At 52.3% G+C, this 11,233-nt stretch overlaps 1 pseudogene; it reads right to left on the minus strand.

Moving 5' to 3' along the window:
• The window catches only part of LOC124020917, a 115,030-nt pseudogene extending 107,287 nt beyond the window's left edge, over positions 1–7,743 (minus strand).
• Positions 7,744–11,233: the final 3,490 nt, after the last annotated feature.

Here is an 11,233-nt window from a genome sequence, read left to right on the forward strand (position 1 = left end):
AGAGAGGAACCAGGCTATGAGGGGAGGTTAGGAAGAATCCTAGAGAGGAACCAGGCTATGAGGGGAGGTTAGGAAGAAACCTAGAGAGGAACCAGGCTTTGAGGGGCGGCTAGGAAGAAACCTAGAGAGGAACCAGGCTATGAGGGGAGGTTAGGAAGAAACCTAGAGAGGGACCAGGCTATGAGGGGCAGCTAGGAAGAAACCTAGAGAGAAACCAGGCTATGAGGGGTGGCTAGGAAGAAGAGAGAGGAACCAGGCTATGTGGGGAGGTTAGGAAGAAACCTAGAGAGGAACCAGGCTATGAGGGGAGGTTAGGAAGAAACCTAGAGAGGAACCAGGCTTTGAGGGGCGGCTAGGAAGAAACCTAGAGAGGAACCAGGCTATGAGGGGAGGTTAGGAAGAAACCTAGAGAGGGACCAGGCTATGAGGGGCAGCTAGGAAGAAACCTAGAGAGAAACCAGGCTATGAGGGGTGGCTAGGAAGAAACCTAGAGAGGAACCAGGCTATGTGGGGAGGTTAGGAAGAAACCTAGAGAGGAACCAGGCTATGAGGGGAGGTTAGGAAGAAACCTAGAGAGGAACCAGGCTATGAGGGGAGGTTAGGAAGAAACCTAGAGAGGGACCAGGCTATGAGGGGCAGCTAGGAAGAAACCTAGAGAGGAACCAGGCTATGAGGGGTGGCTAGGAAGAAACCTAGAGAGGAACCAGGCTATGTGGGGAGGTTAGGAAGAAACCTAGAGAGGAACCAGGCTATGAGGGGAGGTTAGGAAGAAACCTAGAGAGGAACCAGGCTATGAGGGGAGGTTAGGAAGAAACCTAGAGAGGAACCAGGCTATGAGGGGAGGTTAGGAAGACACCTAGAGAGGAACCAGGCTATGAGGGGAGGTTAGGAAGAAACCTAGAGAGGAACCAGGCTATGTGGGGAGGTTAGGAAGAATCCTAGAGAGGAACCAGGATATGAGGGGAGGCTAGGAAGACACCTAGGGAGGAACCAGGCTATGAGGGGAGGCTAGGAAGAAACCTAGAGAGGGACCAGGCTATGAGGGGAGGCTAGGAAGAAACCTAGAGAGGAACCAGGCTATGAGGGGAGGCTAGGAAGAAACCTAGAGAGGAACCAGGATATGAGGGGAGGCTAGGAAGACACCTAGAGAGGAACCAGGCTATGAGGGGCGGCTAGGAAGAATCCGAGAGAGGAACCAGGCTATGAGGGAGATTAGGAAGAAACCGAGAGAGGGACCAGGCTATGAGGGAGGCTAGGAAGAAACCTAGAGAGGAACCAGGATATGAGGGGAGGCTAGGAAGACACCTAGAGAGGAACCAGGCTATGAGGGGCGGCTAGGAAGAATCCGAGAGAGGAACCAGGCTATGAGGGGAGGTTAGGAAGAAACCGAGAGAGGGACCAGGCTATGAGGGGAGGTTAGGAAGACACCTAGAGAGGAACCAGGCTATGAGGGGAGGTTAGGAAGAAACCTAGAGAGGAACCAGGCTATGAGGGGCGGCTAGGAAGAAACCGAGAGAGGGACCAGGCTATGAGGGGCGGCTAGGAAGAAACCGAGAGAGGGACCAGGCTATGAGGGGCAGCTAGGAAGAAACCGAGAGAGGGACCAGGCTATGAGGGGAGGTTAGGAAGAATCCTAGAGAGGAACCAGGCTATGAGGGGAGGTTAGGAAGAATCCTAGAGAGGAACCAGGCTATGAGGGGAGGTTAGGAAGAAACCTAGAGAGGAACCAGGCTTTGAGGGGCGGCTAGGAAGAAACCTAGAGAGGAACCAGGCTATGAGGGGAGGTTAGGAAGAAACCTAGAGAGGGACCAGGCTATGAGGGGCAGCTAGGAAGAAACCTAGAGAGAAACCAGGCTATGAGGGGTGGCTAGGAAGAAACCTAGAGAGGAACCAGGCTATGTGGGGAGGTTAGGAAGAAACCGAGAGAGAGGAACCAGGCTATGAGGGGAGGTTAGGAAGAAACCTAGAGAGGAACCAGGCTATGAGGGGAGGTTAGGAAGAAACCTAGAGAGGGACCAGGCTATGAGGGGCAGCTAGGAAGAAACCTAGAGAGGAACCAGGCTATGAGGGGTGGCTAGGAAGAAACCTAGAGAGGAACCAGGCTATGTGGGGAGGTTAGGAAGAAACCTAGAGAGGAACCAGGCTATGAGGGGAGGTTAGGAAGAAACCTAGAGAGGAACCAGGCTATGAGGGGAGGTTAGGAAGAAACCTAGAGAGGAACCAGGCTATGTGGGGTGGCCAGTCCTCTTCTGGCTGTGCCGGGTGGAGATTATAACAGAACATGGCCAAGATGTTCAAATGTTCATAGATGACCAGCAGGGTCAAATAATAATAATCACAGTAGTTGTTGAAGGTGCAACAAGTCAGCAATCTCAGGAGTAAATGTCAGTTTGGCTTTTCATAGCCGATCATTAAGAGTATCTCTACCGCTCCTGACGTCTCTAGAGAGTTGAGAACAGCCATTACTGGACAAAATAAAACTTGTTCTCGAGTTTACAGACAGATTGGATCACTGTAAACAACTAATACGAGGGGTAAATTGAAGTTCGGAGAAAAATCTGCCTCATTTTAGAGGACGAAAGCAACGTTGTCCTCCATAACAAAAAGCTACGCTCTAACCACTAGGCTACCTGCTGGTTACTGGCCCAACGCTCTAACCACTAGGCTACCTGCTCTAACCACTAGGCTACCTGCTGGTTACTGGCCCAACGCTCTAACCACTAGGCTACCTGCTGGTTACTAGTCCAACGCTCTAACCACTAGGCTACCTGCTGGTTACTGGCCCAACGCTCTAACCACTAGGCTACCTGCTGGTTACTGGCCCAACGCTCTAACCACTAGGCTACCTGCTGGTTACTGGCCCAACGCTCTAACCACTAGGCTACCTGCTGGTTACTGGCCCAACGCTCTAACCACTAGGCTACCTGCTCTAACCACTAGGCTACCTGCTGGTTACTGGCCCAACGCTCTAACCACTAGGCTACCTGCTGGTTACTAGTCCAACGCTCTAACCACTAGGCTACCTGCTGGTTACTGGCCCAACGCTCTAACCACTAGGCTACCTGCTGGTTACTGGCCCAACGCTCTAACCACTAGGCTACCTGCTGGTTACTGGCCCAACGCTCTAACCACTAGGCTACCTGCTCTAACCACTAGGCTACCTGCTGGTTACTGGCCCAACGCTCTAACCACTAGGCTACCTGCTGGTTACTGGCCCAACGCTCTAACCACTAGGCTACCTGCTGGTTACTGGCCCAACGCTCTAACCACTAGGCTACCTGCTGGTTACTAGTCCAACGCTCTAACCACTAGGCTACCTGCTCTAACCATTAGGCTACCTGCTGGTTACTGGCCCAACGCTCTAACCACTAGGCTACCTGCTGGTTACTAGTCCAACGCTCTAACCACTAGGCTACCTGCTCTAACCACTAGGCTACCTGCTGGTTACTGGCCCAACGCTCTAACCACTAGGCTACCTGCTGGTTACTGGCCCAATGCTCTAACCACTAGGCTACCTGCTGGTTACTGGCCCAACGCTCTAACCACTAGGCTACCTGCTGGTTACTGGCCCAACGCTCTAACCACTAGGCTACCTGCTCTAACCACTAGGCTACCTGCTGGTTACTGGCCCAACGCTCTAACCACTAGGCTACCTGCTGGTTACTAGTCCAACGCTCTAACCACTAGGCTACCTGCTCTAACCACTAGGCTACCTGCTGGTTACTGGCCCAACGCTCTAACCACTAGGCTACCTGCTGGTTACTAGTCCAACGCTCTAACCACTAGGCTACCTGCTGGTTACTAGTCCAACACTCTAACCACTAGGCTACCTGATGGTTACTAGTCCAACGCTCCCAGGCTCCCTCGCTCCCAAGCTACCTGCTCTAACCACTAGGCTACCTGTCTCTAACCACTAGGCTACCTGTCTCTAACCACTAGGCTACCTGTCTCTAACCACTAGGCTACCTGTCTCTTACCACTAGGCTACCTGCTCTAACCACTAGGCTACCTGCTCTAACCACTAGGCTACCTGCTCTAACCACTAGGCTACCTGCCTCTAAACACTAGGCTACCTGTCTCTAACCACTAGGCTACCTGCTCTAACCACTAGGCTACCTGCTCTAACCACTAGGCTACCTGTCTCTAACCACTAGGCTACCTGCTCTAACCACTAGGCTACCTGCTCTAACCACTAGGCTACCTGCTCTAACCACTAGGCTAACCACTAAAACAGAAGAGTTCTATTACTTAATGTGTTCCACCTGTGAGTCCGTCCCCTACCGTCATTCTCATGTTGCGTGATGCTCATGATGCTGGAACAACCTACTGGACAGCCTATAGCCTAGCCTAACCTGCTGCAGCAGGGGTGAGATACTGGACAGACTATAGCCTAGCCTAGCCTGCTGCTGCAGGGGTGAGATACTGGACAGCGTATAGCCTAGCCTAACCTAGCCTAACCTGATGCTACTACAGGGGTGAGAAACTGGACAGCCTATAGCCTAGCCTGATGCTGATGCAGGGGTGAGAAACTGGACAGCCTATAGCCTGATGCAGGGGTGAGATACTGGACAGCCTATAGCCTGATGCAGGGGTGAGATACTGGACAGCCTATAGCGTGATGCTGATGCAGGGGTAAGAAACTGGACAGCCTATAGCCTGATGCAGGGGTGAGATACTGGACAGCCTATAGCGTGATGCTGATGCAGGGGTAAGAAACTGGACAGCCTATAGCCTGATGCAGGGGTGAGATACTGGACAGCCTATAGCCTGATGCAGGGGTGAGATACTGGACAGCCTATAGTCTAGCCTGATGCAGGGGTGAGATACTGGACAGCCTATAGCCTGATGCAGGGGTGAGATACTGGACAGCCTATAGTCTAGCCTGATGCAGGGGTGAGATACTGGACAGCCTATAGTCTAGCCTGATGCAGGGGTGAGATACTGGACAGCCTATAGTCTAGCCTGATGTAGGGGTGAGATACTGGACAGCCTATAGCCTGATGCAGGGGTGAGATACTGGACAGCCTATAGTCTAGCCTGATGCAGGGGTGAGATACTGGACAGCCTATAGCCTGATGCAGGGGTGAGATACTGGACAGCCTATAGTCTAGCCTGATGCAGGGGTGAGATACTGGACAGCCTATAGTCTAGCCTGATGCAGGGGTGAGATACTGGACAGCCTATAGTCTAGCCTGATGCAGGGGTGAGATACTGGACAGCCTATAGCCTGATGCAGGGGTGAGATACTGGACAGCCTATAGTCTAGCCTGATGCAGGGGTGAGATACTGGACAGCCTATAGTCTAGCCTGATGCAGGGGTGAGATACTGGACAGCCTATAGCCTGATGCAGGGGTGAGATACTGGACAGCCTATAGTCTAGCCTGATGCAGGGGTGAGATACTGGACAGCCTATAGTCTAGCCTGATGCAGGGGTGAGGTACTGGACAGCCTATAGCCTGATGCAGGGGTGAGGTACTGGACAGCCTATAGTCTAGCCTGATGCAGGGGTGAGGTACTGGACAGCCTATAGTCTAGCCTGATGCAGGGGTGAGATACTGGACAGCCTATAGTCTAGCCTGATGCTGCAGGGGTGAGATACTGGACAGCCTATAGCCTGATGCAGGGGTGAGATACTGGACAGCCTATAGCCTGATGCAGGGGTGAGATACTGGACAGCCTATAGTCTAGCCTGATGCAGGGGTGAGATACTGGACAGCCTATAGTCTAGCCTGATGCAGGGGTGAGATACTGGACAGCCTATAGTCTAGCCTGATGCAGGGGTGAGATACTGGACAGCCTATAGTCTAGCCTGATGCTGCAGGGGTGAGATACTGGACAACCTATAGCCTGATGCAGGGGTGAGATACTGGACAGCCTATAGTCTAGCCTGATGCTGCAGGGGTGAGATACTGGACAACCTATAGCCTGATGCAGGGGTGAGATACTGGACAACCTATAGCCTGATGCAGGGGTGAGATACTGGACAGCCTATAGTCTAGCCTGATGCAGTGGTGAGATACTGGACAGCCTATAGTCTAGCCTGATGCAGGGGTGAGATACTGGACAGCCTATAGCCTGATGCAGGGGTGAGATACTGGACAGCCTATAGTCTAGCCTGATGCTGCAGGGGTGAGATACTGGACAGCCTATAGCCTGATGCAGGGGTGAGATACTGGACAGCCTATAGTCTAGCCTGATGCAGGGGTGAGATACTGGACAGCCTATAGTCTAGCCTGATGCAGGGGTGAGATACTGGACAGCCTATAGCCTGATGCAGGGGTGAGATACTGGACAGCCTATAGTCTAGCCTGATGCAGGGGTGAGATACTGGACAGCCTATAGTCTAGCCTGATGCTGCAGGGGTGAGATACTGGACAACCTATAGCCTGATGCAGGGGTGAGATACTGGACAGCCTATAGTCTAGCCTGATGCTGCAGGGGTGAGATACTGGACAACCTATAGCCTGATGCAGGGGTGAGATACTGGACAACCTATAGCCTGATGCAGGGGTGAGATACTGGACAGCCTATAGTCTAGCCTGATGCAGTGGTGAGATACTGGACAGCCTATAGTCTAGCCTGATGCAGTGGTGAGATACTGGACAGCCTATAGTCTAGCCTGATGCAGGGGTGAGATACTGGACAGCCTATAGTCTAGCCTGATGCAGGGGTGAGATACTGGACAGCCTATAGTCTAGCCTGATGCAGGGGTGAGATACTGGACAGCCTATAGTCTAGCCTGATGCAGGGGTGAGATACTGGACAGCCTATAGTCTAGCCTGATGCTGCAGGGGTGAGATACTGGACAACCTATAGCCTGATGCAGGGGTGAGATACTGGACAGCCTATAGTCTAGCCTGATGCTGCAGGGGTGAGATACTGGACAACCTATAGCCTGATGCAGGGGTGAGATACTGGACAACCTATAGCCTGATGCAGGGGTGAGATACTGGACAGCCTATAGTCTAGCCTGATGCAGTGGTGAGATACTGGACAGCCTATAGTCTAGCCTGATGCAGGGGTGAGATACTGGACAGCCTATAGTCTAGCCTGATGTAGGGGTGAGATACTGGACAACCTATAGCCTGATGCAGGGGTGAGATACTGGACAACCTATAGCCTGATGCAGGGGTGAGATACTGGCCAGCCTATAGCCTGATGCAGGGGTGAGATACTGGACAGCCTATAGCCACTGGGCACACAGTGCGTCGTGTCCCCCGTCAACCAACGTGGAATAGACTTTGAATTGACGTCTGTGCCCCGTGTGTATCCAAGCCTGCTCTGTTCTACTCTCCTATCCCCGCTCAGACACTCCGATATCTCTCCCTCTTTCCAACAGTAGCCTACAGCCCTCGGCAAAAACGGGTCAAACTCTTCATTCAAAGCCACCCCGGCGGTACCTCTCTCGGTCTCTCCCCTCCCCTCCCCTCCCCTCCATCCATCTCTCTCACCAGATGAAGTCGGTGCAGTGGCTGCAGAAGGTCGGCTGTTTGAAGAAACGAGCGATGAACTTGTGATCCTTCACTTCGTGCACGTTCTTCTGTCGGAGAGCGCCCTGGCGAGCGAAGCCCCGCATCGGTTTTTCCTCCCCGTCGCTGTTGCTGTTCGCTCCGGAGTCAGCCATGGCTTTCGTTCGGTTTAGATTTTTGTGCGTTGCGACTATAGTAGAAGTTTTGTTTGGAGAACCTCAAATGTCCGTTTGTTGTTTCAATCAGTGTCCGTGTCTTGTGTGTGTGTGTGTGTGTGTGTGTTATCTCCGTTTGTAACGGGCAACTGGCTCATTAAGATCCGCAGCCGTGTCTTCCTTCAGCGCGACTCGGCTCTCGTTCTTTCCACTGGCTGACTGCTGCTTGCATAGGCAGTACATTGGAGAGCATGAGAGAACCGCTACACACACACACACACCCACCCACGCACACACACACCCCCCTGTTACTAAACCGCGCCTCTTCAACTCAACATGTAACCCACCTGTGTGTGTCTCTCTACAGGTAGGATTTTATAACATTCCAATTATAAGAAATGTGTCATCTGGTGGCCCAGGTATAGCTCTATGGGGTCTGATGCCCCAGGTATAGCTCTATGGGGTCTGATGACCCAGATATAGCTCTATGGGGTCTGATGCCCCAGGTATAGCTCTATGGGGTCTGGTGTCCCAGATATATCTCTATGGGGTCTGGTGACCCAGATATAGCTCTATGGGGTCTGGTGGCCCAGATATAGCTCTATGGGGTCTGATGCCCCAGATATAGCTCTATGGGGTCTGGTGACCCAGATATAGCTCTATGGGGTCTGATGCCCCAGGTATAGCTCTATGCCCCAGATATAGCTCTATGGGGTCTGGTGTCACAGATATAGCTCTATGGGGTCTGGTGTCAGAGATATAGCTCTATGGGGTCTGGTGTCACAGATATAGCTCTATGGGGTCTGGTGCCCCAGATATAGCTCTATGCCCCAGGTATAGCTCTATGGGGTCTGGTGCCCCAGATATAGCTCTATGTCCCAGATATAGCTCTATGGGGTCTGATGCCCCAGATATAGCTCTATGGGGTCTGATGCCCCAGATATAGCTCTATGGGGTCTGGTGTCCCAGATATAGCTCTATGGGGTCTGATGTCCCAGATATAGCTCTATGGGGTCTGGTGTCCCAGATATAGCTCTATGGGGTCTGGTGTCCCAGGTATAGCTCTATGGGGTCTGGTGTCCCAGGTATAGCTCTATGGGGTCTGGTGTCCCAGGTATAGCTCTATGGGGTCTGGTGTCCCAGGTATAGCTCTATGGGGTCTGGTGTCCCAGGTATAGCTCTATGGGGTCTGGTGTCCCAGATATAGCTCTATGCCCCAGGTATAGCTCTATGGGGTCTGGTGTCCCAGATATAGCTCTATGGGGTCTGGTGCCCCAGATATAGCTCTATGGGGTCTGGTGCCCCAGATATAGCTCTATGCCCCAGGTATAGCTCTATGGGGTCTGGTGACCCAGATATAGCTCTATGCCCCAGATATAGCTCTATGGGGTCTGGTGCCCCAGATATAGCTCTATGCCCCAGATATAGCTCTATGGGGTCTGGTGCCCCAGATATAGCTCTATGCCCCAGATATAGCTCTATGGGGTCTGGTGACCCAGATATAGCTCTATGCCCCAGATATAGCTCTATGGGGTCTGGTGACCCAGATATAGCTCTATGCCCCAGATATAGCTCTATGGGGTCTGGTGTCCCAGATTTAGCTCTATGCCCCAGATATAGCTCTATGGGGTCTGATGTCCCAGATATAGCTCTATGGTGTCTGATGTCCCAGATATAGCTCTATGCCCCAGATATAGCTCTATGGGGTCTGGTGCCCCAGATATAGCTCTATGGGGTCTGGTGACCCAGATATAGCTCTATGGGGTCTGATCCCCCAGATATAGCTCTATGGGGTCTGATGCCCCAGATATAGCTCTATGGGGTCTGATGCCCCAGATATAGCTCTATGGGGTCTGGTTCCCTAGATATAGCTCTATGGGGTCTGATGTCCCAGATATAGCTCTATGGGGTCTGATGCCCCAGATATAGCTCTATGGGGTCTGGTGCACCAGATATAGCTCTATGCCCCAGATATAGCTCTATGGGGTCTGGTGCCCCAGGTATAGCTCTATGGGGTCTGGTTCCCTAGATATAGCTCTATGGAGTCTGATGCCCCAGATATAGCCCTATGGGGTCTGGTGCACCAGATATAGCTCTATGCCCCAGATATAGCTCTATGGGGTCTGGTGCCCCAGATATAGCTCTATGACCCAGATATAGCTCTATGGGGTCTGGTGCCCCAGATATAGCTCTATGGGGTCTGATGTCTCAGATATAGCTCTATGGGGTCTGATGTCCCAGATATAGCTCTATGGGGTCTGATGCCCCAGATATAGCTCTATGGGGTCTGGTGCCCCAGGTATAGCTCTATGCCCCAGATATAGCTCTATGGGGTCTGGTGCCCCAGATATAGCTCTATGGGGTCTGATGCCCCAGATATAGCTCTATGGGGTCTGGTGCCCCAGATATAGCTCTATGCCCCAGATATAGCTCTATGGGGTCTGGTGCCCCAGGTATAGCTCTATGCCCCAGATATAGCTCTATGGGGTCTGGTGTCCCAGATATAGCTCTATGGGGTCTGATGCCCCAGATATAGCTCTATGGGGTCTGGTGCCCCAGATATAGCTCTATGCCCCAGATATAGCTCTATGGGGTCTGGTGCCCCAGATATAGCTCTATGCCCCAGATATAGCTCTATGGGGTCTGGTGTCCCAGATATAGCTCTATGCCCCAGATATAGCTGTATGGGGTCTGATGTCCCAGATATAGCTCTATGGGGTCTGATGTCCCAGGTATAGCCCTATGGGGTCTGATGTCCCAGGTATAGCCCTATGGGGTCTGATGTCTCAGATATAGCTCTATGGGGGTCTGATGTCCCAGATATAGCTCTATGGGGTCTGGTGCCCCAGATATAGCTCTATGGGGTCTGATGCCCCAGATATAGCTCTATGGGGTCTGGTGCCCCAGGTATAGCTCTATGGGGTCTGGTGTCCCAGATATAGCTCTATGGGGTCTGGTGCCCCAGATATAGCTCTATGGGGTCTGGTGTCCCAGATTTAGCTCTATGCCCCAGATATAGCTCTATGGGGTCTGATGTCCCAGATATAGCTCTATGGGATCTGGTGCCCCAGATATAGCTCTATGGGGTCTGATGTCCCAGATATAGCTCTATGCCCCAGATATAGCTCTATGGGGTCTGGTGACCCAGATATAGCTCTATGGGGTCTGGTGACCCAGATATAGCTCTATGGGGTCTGATGCCCCAGATATAGCTCTATGGGGTCTGATGCCCCAGATATAGCTCTATGGGGTCTGATACCCCAGATATAGCTCTATGGGGTCTGGTTCCCTAAATATAGCTCTATGGGGTCTGATGTCCCAGATATAGCTCTATGGGGTCTGATGCCCCAGATATAGCTCTATGGGGTCTGGTGCACCAGATATAGCTCTATGCCCCAGATATAGCTCTATGGGGTCTGGTGCCCCAGGTATAGCTCTATGGGGTCTGGTTCCCTAGATATAGCTCTATGGAGTCTGATGCCCCAGATATAGCCCTATGGGGTCTGGTGCACCAGATATAGCTCTATGCCCCAGATATAGCTCTATGGGGTCTGGTGCCCCAGATATAGCTCTATGACCCAGATATAGCTCTATGGGGTCTGGTGCCC

The sequence above is a fragment of the Oncorhynchus gorbuscha genome, unplaced genomic scaffold (assembly GCF_021184085.1).
Source record: "Oncorhynchus gorbuscha isolate QuinsamMale2020 ecotype Even-year unplaced genomic scaffold, OgorEven_v1.0 Un_scaffold_985, whole genome shotgun sequence".
NCBI classification, from domain to species: domain Eukaryota; kingdom Metazoa; phylum Chordata; class Actinopteri; order Salmoniformes; family Salmonidae; genus Oncorhynchus; species Oncorhynchus gorbuscha.